The sequence below is a fragment of the Sylvia atricapilla genome, chromosome 5 (assembly GCF_009819655.1).
Source record: "Sylvia atricapilla isolate bSylAtr1 chromosome 5, bSylAtr1.pri, whole genome shotgun sequence".
NCBI classification, from domain to species: Eukaryota; Metazoa; Chordata; class Aves; order Passeriformes; family Sylviidae; genus Sylvia; species Sylvia atricapilla.
In genome coordinates, this window is record NC_089144.1 from 37291547 (window position 1) to 37304237 (window position 12691).

Consider the following 12691-nt stretch of genomic DNA (forward strand, 5'->3'; position numbering starts at 1 on the left):
CTAAAAGAGAACTTATCTGACAGAGAGCCTAAAGCAAGAGGAATTACACAGCACAGGAAGGGGGAAGGGAGAAAAGGCCCTCAGAAAACTCTCCTGCGTGCTTCAGGAAACAGAATTTGTGGGAAATGCAGTGGGGAAGCAGGTGGTAAAACAGTAATCAGTGAAGAGATGAAAGCCTAATAACTGACTCGACACAGTTCATTAAAACTTGGCTGAGTGTTCTATGCAAAGATTCACTGGACGGAGAGGAGGCTGGAACACAATTTTACAGAATACAAAGTATGAATAGTTTCTTTACTAGGTAGTTGCACAACCATGTATTTGAAAATGTAACAGCAGACCAGACAAAAGAAAATTGGTAAGTGCTGCATCGCCTCAGATCCTCCTCAATCACTTCAACAGAATTTAAGAAAAGGCAATCTAAAAATAAGCCATCTTCAACAGACTTCCCTTCCCCCAAAATTGTTTTCCTTTCATTTCTGCATTTTATTTCTCTTTGGAGCAAAACCTGAGATAATATAGCAAGCACTATTAAAAGAAGGGAAGCATAGAAGTCTGACGCTCTGTCCAGTTCAGTTCCCCCTAAAAGGTGTACAACATTGTTTCCTGCAACATCAGAAAATTCCTCCTTGTGTTGTAAAAGTTAACAAACACCAACAAGAATTCATAGAACAGAGTTTGAGGTAGTCTGGGGGTTTACACATGCAGCAGAGATATGAGCTGGATAGCACTCTACTAAAAAGTCACTTTTTAACTAATTTCACAAAGCAGCATGTTTAAAAGGAATTCTTTCCCCGACCCATGACTGAAGTAGAAAAAGGATTATGAATTGCTAGGTCTAAGCTACATCAGCCTCGAAAAGTTTGGTTTACTTAAAACACGATTTTTAGGGTCTTTTCAAAGCTAAATGAGCCTGTGATCTTCACAATTCTACAATTAAAAAACAAAAATAAATTAAGAGGACCCAAAGGGTCCACAACTGACCACAATGACACATCTTTTGTTTCCCCAAACAGTTTCAATTCTGAAGTAAACACATCAAATCAATATCTGGAAAGGAGGGCTCTACGGCCAGGTTTTGGAAAGTTGTATAATCACAAAACAAATTACTTCAAAGTTTAGAAGTTTTGACTAAAAACTAGTACTTGGCTAAAACGACAAATGACCTCAGAAATTTGCAGGGAGTTTTAAAACAAAATAGCACACAGAAAATTTCACCAGTTCCTTCTACAGTTACTTGATAGCCAACAATGCAACTATGTTCTTCTCTTATTTTCTGCATCATTTAAAACCAGAATAGTGTCAACTCTAAACTCTCACTTGCCAAACAACAGACCTGACAAAGACAAGAGGGACGCACCGCTCTTTACACAGTTCTGTTGCTGCTCAACATGTTCACCATGGACTAACAACTCAGTACTAACTCCTGTCTTTTCAAAATTGAGGTTGATAATTAACAAGCATCAGCAGGGCACCGACCACTTTAACACTTAACGGATCAAATAGATTTATATTTCCTATCATTAAGTTGAAATGACTGAAATTACAGAAGTTGCCAGGTGAAAATCAACTGGTTTTAAAAGGTGTTTTAAAACCCTGATCTCAGTCCCCAGAACTCTGCTTTGGACAGTGGCAGCACAAAACACGTTAGAAACATCTTCAGTGACATACTGAATTGATGGCTTTCCTCCTTTCAGGAGAAGAATTCTGCAGCGCACTACAGTAACACACAATTTATAAGCACTACACTATTTCAAGCAACCGTGTGACCCCCATCTGAACGATCACCCAGCTCGTTGAGCAAACCCCCTTGGAGCCCAGGCTCTTTCCGAAGTGAGCCATTTGCAAGGCCTGCTGATAGAGATGCAGAAGCGCGGCTGGCAGCGCCACGGGACTGGGGCCAGCACGCAGGTTTCGCTCCCCAAGGCACGGCTACAGCGCGGGATTATTTCCCCGGAGCGAGGGGAAGGAGGTTACGGGCAGCCACAGGCGCTACATTTTAACCGCACCGAACGCCGCCGGTTTCAACGGCGCCCTGCGGCGGGCGGGCCCGGGGTGCGCGCACGGCGCTGGCCGCAGCCGATCGCGGCTCCGGAGCCCCGGCCGCGCTGCCCGGCTCCGCGGGGCCGTGCCGGCGGCCCAGCGCCGCACCGAGCCGCCGCAGCCCGCTCAGCCTGGCCCGCGGGACCCAGCCCGGCCGGAGCCCAGCAGCGCCCACCGGGCCCGGCGCTGCCGAGACCCCGGGGTGCTCCGGCAACCCCCTCCCGCCGACGGCCGGGGAGAGGCGGCACGCAGGGCAGCGCGGCGCCGGCGGGGGCCCGGGCAGCACCGCCACACACGCCCTCCGCCCCCCGCCCGCAGCAGCCGCGGCGCTGCCCCGGAGCCGGCGCCGCCCTCACCTCTGCCCGCAGCAGGTCCGGCGGGAGGCGCGGAGGGGCGCCCGGCCGGTGCGGGGGCCGGCGGCCAGGAGCCGTCCCCTGCAGGCGCGGGCTCCGCTGCCCCGCACGGCACGGGGCGCTCCCGCTGCTCCGCTGCCGCCCGGCCCCGCCCGGTCGCCGCCTGATCCGCTCATCCGCCGCGGGAGGAGCGCGCAGGCGCGGGCAGGGCGGCCCCGCCCCCGGAGCTGCGAGTGGGCGGGGCCGGGGAAAGGGGGAAACGGGGAAACGGGGAAAGGGGGAAAGGGCCGGGGGCTGCCGGCGCTGGGAAAACCCGCTGTGACATCACCCGGCCTGCAGTCACCGGGTGACTTAGACAGCGGAAAAGTAATGACGGCGGGAATAAAATGAGGTCTGAAGCGGACCCGAAAAACTGCAAGACGTGGTCTCAGATGAACATCACAAAAGGAACCCTGCATTGCTCTTCTTCTTTTTTTTAAATCATCTCAAAATGTGGCTTCCAGGATCACAGAATTAATTAGGTTGGGAAAAAGCTCTGAGATCATCGAATCCGACCTATGACCCATCACCACCATGGCAAATAGACCACGGCACTAAGTGCCACCTCCAGGGACGGACGGGTGGCTCCACCACCTCCCTGGCCAGCCCAATCCCATGTCCAATCACCCTTTCTATGAAGAAATCCTTCCTAATGTCCAATTTAAACCTTTCCTGCTGCATCTTAAGGCTGTGTCCCTTTGTCTTGTTGCTGGCTGCCTGGGAGGAGAGACTGTCTCTCACCTGGCTACACCCTCCTTTCAGGGAGTTGGAGAGAGCAATAGTTACCGCAGAGCCTCCTCTTCTCCTAGCACTTCTAAACACATCCTCGGTAATAGGAACCACCACGAGCAACTCGCATTTCAAGTAACTGCATTGCAAATAACATCAGCATGTGCCTCACGTTGTTATCACCTGCCAGTAGACAGCGCTGAAAACACTTTCAAAATGCAGAGCATCTTCGCTTATTTCAAGGGAAAGTACTGTCAGTACATTCAGAACATATCTGGTACCTTCAGCACTGACCCCCAACGAATGACGCAGAAAAGTTGACACAGGATTAATGTTCCCAACTCCAAAAATAAGTCTTCTTGCTCCATCCAATTTTCATAAAATCATCTGCTATATCACAATTATGTAGCAGAGTGACTAGGAGTCCATTATCTTGGGCTAATGTTCCACTCACAATCTTTTCATTCTGATCCTTGGAATCAGAGTTAATTAACAGGCTGACTATTCTTCCCTCAGTACTTTTTAATGCTTCTGTAGAAAGATGTGTTTATATATTCCTAGCTATGGAAGATTGCTTTGTCTTCTCAGCAATGAGGTATAAAATGTGGAATAATACGGAGGACATATCTAATGATGAAAACAAAATGGAAGTTTCTTTGTACAAAGCTTTTTATAATTAAACAATACTTCTTCCCAAAGGAAGGCTCTGGTATGACATAATTCACTCTGACGAGAGCTGCTTACCCAGGCTTTCTTACTGTGGAGCTTTAATTCACAAGGGTGGTTGCAGTCTGTGGAACAGACTGAGTCTAGCTTTGGAAGCAGTCCTGCGCATGTGTGCAATTCATGACTCATGTCTTGCCTTGTGACAGAGCAATGCTTTAAAAGCTATTTTCAAGGACACCATATTTCACACTTCAACACTTTGAGAGCTCCATAAAAACATGGAATTCTCCAAGTTGTGCTAAACACCTGCAGAGGGGTCACTGTTTCAGAAATACAAAGTATCTGATATCAGGCTATTGTGTGCAGCTGAGTGAGTATGCCTGTGAATCCACACTATGCTTTTTCCTTCTGGAGGCCACTGGTAAACTCTTGTTACTTATTCCCCAGAGTGCTTTCTGAGCTTTATAGAGTTCTTGTATTCTTGTCCGAGATAGAAAGGGGAGGCTGGCAGCACACCAGAGTAGCAAGAGTTTATGGAGAACTCAGGCCTCTCCTCACAGGGCTTACACTGAATCATATGCATGCCCATGCTTTCATGGGTTACACAATGCTGAATTATGTCTCAGATACCTTTCATAAAAGCATCTCTTATAGGGAAAATGGAGGTGAAATGCCCTTAAGGTATCACAGCTTCAGATCTGAGGACACAGAGAACTGATGAGTAGCAGGAGTTTGCATCTCACTCCTTAGGATAGTTAGGTGGGAAAAATACTATCACTACAAATACAGAGAATCACAGGTGGTTTGAGTTGGAAGGGACCTTTAAGGTCATCTAGTCCAAAGTGCAGGGATATTTCCACCCAGACCAGGTTGCTCACAGCCTCATCCAACATGATCTTGAATGCTTACAGGGATGAGACAACAGATGCCTCTCTGGACAACCTGTTCCAGTCTTTTACCACCCTTCATTGTAAGTGATTTCTTCCACAGATCTAGTTTGATTCTGCCCTCATTCAGCTTAAATTCATTCCTCCTCATCCTATCACTACACACTCTTGTGAAGTAAGTACTGCTTTCTTGTTGGTCCCCTTTAGGTACTGGAAGGTGCCGTAAGGTCTCCAGAGCCTTCTCTTCTCCATGCTGAACAGCCCCAGCTCTCACAGCCTCATTAGAGGTGTGCTCCATGCCTCCGATCCTCTTCATGGCCTTCCTCTGGACTTCTTTCAGCAGGTCCAGATCCTTCTTATGTTGGAGATCCCAGAGCTGGATGCTCTGGACTAGGGAAAGCATTTGCCTGTACTGTATACATCTGTGACCAGGAATAAACAAACAAGAAGCCCAGAGCTAGCAGAATAAAAGAATTATTTATTTTTGACATAGACTTTTAATTAGGGCATATTTCCAACCCATTTAAAATAGCAGGGATTCAAGTAACTTGAAGGAGGATCTGATGTTTGAGGTTTTCAGGGAATGGCAAGGACAGGACTGTTGCCTAAGGGAAAGGGGAGCCAAAATTGATAACATACCTGTCAGGGCAGGTACCTCACTATCCAGGACCCCCTCTCACATTCAGTTGAGCCAGACAGACCTAGAGACAGTCACAGTCAGCCGGAAGTCCAAATCATAAGGCAATATCACAATTTAAAAAAAGGATGGGATGTGAGGTGAAGGCAGGAGCAAAACCCCTTATTAGTGTTTAGGATGAGGTCCAGCAACCACCAAGGCAATGAGAGCAGGCTGATGTCAAGCCAGAGGTTGAAGGTTGAATCAAGACTTACTATCTCACAGACTTAATACTTTTCTAACACAGCTCAAGTAAGGCATAAAGGCCCAGGGCTGTGCTTAAATAGAGCTCTTGGGCCTATGGGTATGAGTAGAAGCTGCAGACAGGGCTGCTTAGAGCCGTTAAAGCTTATTAGTGCACCCAGGACCACAAGGACTTCATCTGGTTCCTTTTTTCTTTGCAGGATAAAATTTGCAATAATATATTGAAGCAAGCTTTTCACCTCAGCTGCTACAGCTGCTCCTTTCTGACTCAACTCTTGCGAAAGGAGGGGTGAAATTGTGACAGAAGTGCTGTGTGCTAGACATGAAGCTGAGCCACAGGAAGAACAACTTCCACCTGAAGTGTGGGAGCTTCTGGCAATGCCACCATGTCAGGGTTAGTTCCCAAGTGCATCTGTTCTCAGAAAAAAAGATAAAATACTTCAGAGTTGAAGGTGAACAACAAGAAGGCAGAATGTTTTGTTTTGTGGTTGTGCACTTCTTTGATTATGATAAGGGCTGGTAGATACTATAGGAACACAAACAAGCTCTGTTCTAAAAGAAGATAAAATTTGCGTTATTCTCAGATAACATGCTTGCAGAATAGCTAGAGGATATTCATTGTAATCCTGCTGGGTGTTGTCTTATTATCTAGTGTTAAAACACACCACATGGGGCTTTACCGGCAAAGGAAAACAAAGAATGACTAAAAGCAACAGCAGAGTCCAAAGTAATGTGAGAATTCTGCAGTCCTTGCAAAGGAGACTTCTGCACAAACTCACTTTATTTTTTGGTTTCTCTGAAGTGGCTAGTAGTTTCCTGCTACATCTACAAATGTAGGAACTCTGACAACATGGGGAAAATTAACAAAACCAGAAAAAAAAAATAAAAAGAAGAGAATGTACTAAAAATATTAAGAGGAAAAATACAGCAATTTTGTGTTTTCAGGGAAGCTGTTTTCCTTGCACTTCCTGGAAGTTTCAGCTTCCAACATCTGTCAAAGAGAACAGAGGCTTTTGTTCTTAGCTTTAAAAAAATCACTTTAAGTTAGAGTTAAATTTGGGACCATTGGTCTAATTAACAAAGTTTGGGTTTAATTAACGAGCAGCAGGGTTTGGCAGAGAAGTGAAAAGCTTTGTAGGTAAATGCTCACTTAGGGCGTTTTTAGTGTGTTCTGATGGAAGGAAGCTCAGTTTTGGGTCCTTCCTCTGTGGGAGAGCCTTAGCTGCTTGCTAAGCCTACCAGCTTGCTGCTGATAAGGCCATGAGCTCTGCAGCCTCTGGGCTCTTGTAGCCTCACTGCATAGCTTCATGTTTTGGAACAATTATCTGCATTCTGACGTTAGTGAAATTAGAATTTTAATTAAAACTAGAAGGGATTATTATTGGGTAGTAAGTACATTGTACATGGTAGGAAGCAGTGTTTAGTAGTAGCCTTTTTATCATTGGGTTAGGTAATGCACAGTTGGTTTAGAACAAATGTTTTGAAGCTTTAAAACCACTGACATTGCTAACGATTTGAGTGTCTCATTTAAAGTCAGCACATTTATGCTAATTAAAATGGGATGAAAATATTTCCACTTTAATTCTAAAAGCTGTATGGCAGGTATCTGATATGTTTCTTATTTACAGTACAGTAATTCTCACTATCTTCAATTTCCTCACAGTTATGAATGCTATCCTTAGGAAATTACTTTTGCTGCAGTAATCCATCATTTACCCCAGCCATTCACAGGGCTAACATAAAAGAAATCAAACTTGGTTTTCCACAGTTAGATCACATTTTTATTTTATTAGATGCAGAGCTACTCATTCTGTCACAGACCTTGACACTGCAGAATGTTCCTTCCTCATTTAGATCTAAGCTTGTCTCTATGAGATATGTCAGTCCTGATTTTCTGCATTATATTTAGTTATTTAGGACATGATGGTACAGGATTTTTAATTCAACTCAGGCATTTTTCAAGTACCCGCATATTTTTATTCTTTTGCATCACCAGTTCAAGTATTCTTAGCCCTGATCTGGTTTGTCATTTCTGCAGTTTTCAGTATGCTCTTGTCTGACAAGTCCTCTTTAAATATCTGCTGTATCAGCTCCTCTTCTGTCTTAGAGAAGCTCCTTCCCCCCATGTTTCTGTTTTTAGCCTTCAACTTTCATGCAGAGAACTTCACATTTCTCCTGTACAGTGAACTGAGTTTGATACGATTATATTTAGCTGTATCAGTAGGATTTTAATCCAATAATCCTGTTGAGAGGGAGTTCTTCCAGTAAGGAGACCTAATTCACCTGTTTCACCTGCCACTTAGCTTACACACTTTTGCAGTCAGTTTTCTCAGAACTCTTTGTATTAGTTTTAGTATTGTGAAGAATTAGAAAACAGCAATGCATCAACTCTTGCACTGAATGGTAAACATGAAGGATGTAAAACATTCACATTGGGAGTGTCAGTTCTTTGTGCCTGCTGCTGGGAAGTGATGAATGAATTCCTCATTTTGCTTTGCTTCTATGGGCAGCTTTTGTTTGCCCTATTAAAATTTCTTTATCTTTACCCACAAGTTTTCTCATTTTCACCTTTTGGATTCTCTCCCCATCCCACAGAAGGGGTGGGGGGTGTGTGAGTGAGCAGTTGCATGGGACCAAGATGCTGGTTGGGGATAACCCAATGGCACAATTCCTTTACCACATGCCCGTTTTTTTAGGAAGGAAGGAACATATACACACATTAAGATGAGTATGCTCCAGGTTGAACCTTTTTTCCGTAATTTCTTGCTGATTCATTGTGTTTTCCTCAGTTACAGAATGGAATAAATATACTTAAATTCATAAACCTGTCTTTCAAAAGGAGAGAGCCTTTTGTGTGGGGGGATGAAGGGACCTCCATAGTATGAGGCTTCTGATCCCATGTCAAGTCGGCAGGCAACATCTGCTGGTCCCTTCCATTACAGGCTTTTTATCAAGGCTCTCTTCTCTGCTTTCTTTCATGAATCTTTTTTGTTTCTTGGGCTGATTCTTGCACCTTTTTTTTTTTTTTTTTTTAATAACTCTCTTCTATATTGGATGCAGTACCATTTTATAGCCTAAATTTGGAAAAAGAAAGTTCATTTCACTCAGAATTAGTCTAGGCCCCTCCCTTTTCTCAGATCTATTTTAGTTTGCTTGCTAACAAGCCCATTCACCTGGGCTATGACAGGCACCAATATCGTCCCCTAATTGACAGGTGTGACAGGTGCCAATACAGTGACTAGCTGTTCAGATTGATGCCTAAGGTGAAGCAACAACTGCAGCTGGTCCTTAGCAGATGCTGTCTTGCTGTAAGCCTTCCTCCTTGACTGCCAACTTGATTCGTACCCTTAATGTATGTAGGTTTTATTTCTTTCTATTGTATGTCCTTAATGCATAATCCACAAAACATATTCTATTTCCAGGCCTCATCATAACCTTAAGCAGTGTTGATCATGTCTCAGTTCCTTCATTTTCTTGGCAGATAGCTATGTTCAGTTAGCCTGTAAATGCTTGCTCGCCAGCACATCATTACTGAAAACAAAACATATATTCACTGTTCAGGGTAGTTATATAGTCAGTGCTTGGGGGATTTTGTCAAAGAAAGTGTACTGTCACATTCCATTTCCTCTCACAGACAAGCATTCATTAATTCAGTGTAAAGCACAGACATCTCTCAGAGTCTTGTTTGGATTTTTATTTAGCAGTAGGGCAATTGAATCAAGACTCCATCCACCTCTGCAAATGTGTGTTGTGATTACATGGTCTCCAGCCTGTCAGAAGCTTATGAAACATTTTCTAATCAGGGAAAGGCAGCTCAAGCAATTTTCTCTCTTTCAGCTCTTGTACCACACAGCTCCTGTGTCATCTAACACTTTGTTTATATTATAAGAAAGCCTGATGCAGAGAAAACTATGTAAAAGTAACACACCTCATGTGATTTTAGGTCCTTTCCATGTCATGCTATTCTATTTTGCATTCTCCATCATGTTTTTCTCATCTTCTTAATATAAAAGGCCAGTGTCTCACATCTGGTCCTTGACAGGCTGATCTTGATATGCTGAGAGCTATGTTTATAGATGTAAACATCACAAATGGAATATGATGTATATGCTCACCATTGCCCCAGCCACAAGAAACTTCTTGTCATTCCTCTCTGCTTGTAGTCTTGCTGTCTGCAAATCTAGTTGGAAGTTGCCTAGATGGATCTGCATTTCTGTCTTATGAAATTTCTGAGCTGTCTTTTCCTCTTAGGTTTTGTTTGTGCGTGTACAGTTGTCATGAAACTTGTCCATGAGCAACAGCCTGAGTCCTGAGCCCTTTATTTATTTGCAGAAGAGAACATAAATTATCAAGGATGAGGAAAATGCTAAAGGCCTGTGAAATGGAAATCACGGTGGCCACCTTTGAAAGGATAGAAGGGGAGAAGAAAACCAGGGAAAATACACTTAGCCGCTTTTCCCTCCTTGGAATAGCCCAGCGTAAGTTATCTATCTGTAACCCCTAGAAGATAACATGGTAATGAGCAACAGTGGCATTAATAAATCAGAACAAATCATGTGGAATTACCCTCCTTTTCTCTGCTCAAGGAATTTTCTGAACGGGACAAAGTCATTATATTTTATAAGTCAAAGTCAATATATTTTAAATTTGGTAATACCTTAGTAAGTACAAGGATACAGTACTTACATGCAACATTTGTAAAGTGGGAAAATTATATATATTGTATTTTAATATTCTGGGTTGAAACATGGAAAAGTTGACAGTGGCTCTTGTGGGTTTTAGAACATGATTAAAAGTAATAGAATAGTATCCTTAATTCCATGTACTTTATTGAAATAAATGTGAAAGTTCATTAAGTGCAGCCAGTCTTTATTTGCATTTATTTGCAGAAGGAAAGCATTCACCCAGTGTAAGCTTTCATCAATAACCACAAACACATATGAGTGAAAAAACCCCACCACAATTAGAGACTTTATTACATTATTCTCCAGTGTGCATTCCTGACCTGATTCTGCACTGTGGTACTTTTATACTACAGAAATGAATCTACCTCTTCCTAATGAGCTTCACCAGAGGGAATGAGTGTGGATTCAAACTATTGCATCCTGAAAACTGAAAAATAGTTTCAAGGTTTGATTTTTTATGATAGTTTTATCTTAGCAAATAGTTCCATTAAATAATTCTTCTCATAACTAGAAATGGCTGAGTCTAAACATAGATGATTACTTCTAATAAATTGTAGTGATTCTGAATTCAATCCTGCCTCCATGGGTAGAGTTCTGTAAAGTCAGTGGAATGATCATTATAGTATAAATGTGAATATCACTAAAACCACCTGCTCCTCTCCCAGCACACCTCAGAAAAGCACTGCTTGTTGGGAGAACGTGTTCTGAACTGCTGTACTTCATACAAATGACACAACTGTGAAGTCTAGAATTAAAAAACAGCAGAGGGAGGTATCGAATAGGAACAGGAGAAAAAAAGTGGATTTGAGACCTGATAGCAAATGAGATGAAAAGAGAGAGAAGCAGAACCGTGAAGGGCACAGCTGCACAAGTGGGAAATGGGAGGGTAACTGCTGGTAGGTACCCAGCCTATAAGCCTCTGAGAAACCATTGCTAGGATTAATAAAAATGTGTGGGGAGGCAATTTTGAATTTCCTGGAATTGCAAAGAGGGGAGATAGCTGGGTTTGGGTTTATTGGGGTTTTTTTCCTCTTTGTCCTGTTTCAGGTGAAACACTCTCAGCTCAGAGAATTTTTACATTATTTACTCTCAGTTAGTGCCAGATACTAATCACTGGTTCAGGTATCAGGTGGAAAAAAGAGAGAACATATTTTAGCACTTTAAGAGACACCTTTCATTCCTCAGGCTCTGCATTGGCCAAACACCTCTCCTGCTTCCATCCTAGTCTCCTGTTTCACTGCAGGTCATGCATAGTCATCCCAGGGGGAGGTAGTGTTTGTGTGATGACTACTCTCTGCCACTCTCCTCTCTACAACCCCTTCCTTTCTCACTCCTTCTCTTCAGGCCTCTCTGGGGCTGCATATCCCTGACATTTTACATGACATCCCCAGTTGTAACAGAGGTCTTAAACACCTTTTCTTTCTGGTAAATCCATGTACTCTGGTACTGCAAAAATGGCTAGGCAGGCCATAGAATTGTTAATATCACTATTCATATGCATGCAAAAAAATCTAGGAAGAAAATGTTACTTTTCAACAATTCTAAACTAAAACGTTTTAAAATGCTACTGATTAAATCTAACCCAAATCTAGGTGCTAATGTGTGGTTTTGCCCCTAAATACCCTCCCGTCTTCCATCAGATACAATTTTTGTGTCTACTAAAAGCAGCCTATTACTGATGAGGAGAGACTGCCTCTTACTAAACCTATCTACAATGTAGTCCTGTGGGGTGAAAACCAAAAACAAGGTGAAATACTTCCAGGCACTCCAACCCTGCTAGTGCAAACACTTGTGAACTATAATATGATCAAGTGGTGGCTAAGTTATTTTTATCTCCAGAAGTCGAAGTTTTTTCTTGAAAGAGAGGAAGTTCTCACATACGTGTTTTTTTTCTGTCTCTGCAAATCATGTACTGTTGTGATACCAGCCTGTGAGGATGGTGATGTGTAGTGAAAAATGCCTTGCCTTCTTAAACAATCTGAATCTAAATCCTCAGAGGCACAAAGCTTTTTTCTTCTATTGCTGTATTTGCAGAGACTTTAGGTGAAGGGCAGTCTCAGAAATCTATTCCCCAGAAGTATATTTTTAGGGTGTTATTTGGAGTTTGGTGTGGGGCATTTTTTCCCCTTGCTAAGTTAGTGTCTTAATGCCACAGTGTTTGTATTTTCTCGTTTCCTCAATGTCAGGACTGTCCCAGCTTGCTCAGAATTTTTCAAGAATATTTGTCTGCATAATGAAGATGCACTTTACCACTGGGCCCTTGTTTTGAATTATGGGACAAATTGTCTTTCTGATAAATTTCCATCTTTGCTGAAGTGTTCTTCAGCCTGTAGTTTTCAAGAGCTGAAGGGTTACACTCCAATACTCTCTCTCTGGTTTGAGTCCCAAACTTGGTATTGCTTACCCAGA

General features: G+C 43.0%; 1 protein-coding gene across 1 annotated transcript in view; it reads right to left on the bottom strand.

Moving 5' to 3' along the window:
• The window catches only part of OSBPL8 (oxysterol binding protein like 8), an 83921-nt gene extending 81389 nt beyond the window's left edge, over positions 1 to 2532 (bottom strand). Inside the window, exon 1 of the mRNA XM_066319200.1 lies at positions 2400 to 2532. The gene's annotated coding sequence lies outside the window, so the exon portion shown is untranslated. The remainder of the gene's footprint in view (positions 1 to 2399) is intronic.
• Positions 2533 to 12691: the final 10159 nt, after the last annotated feature.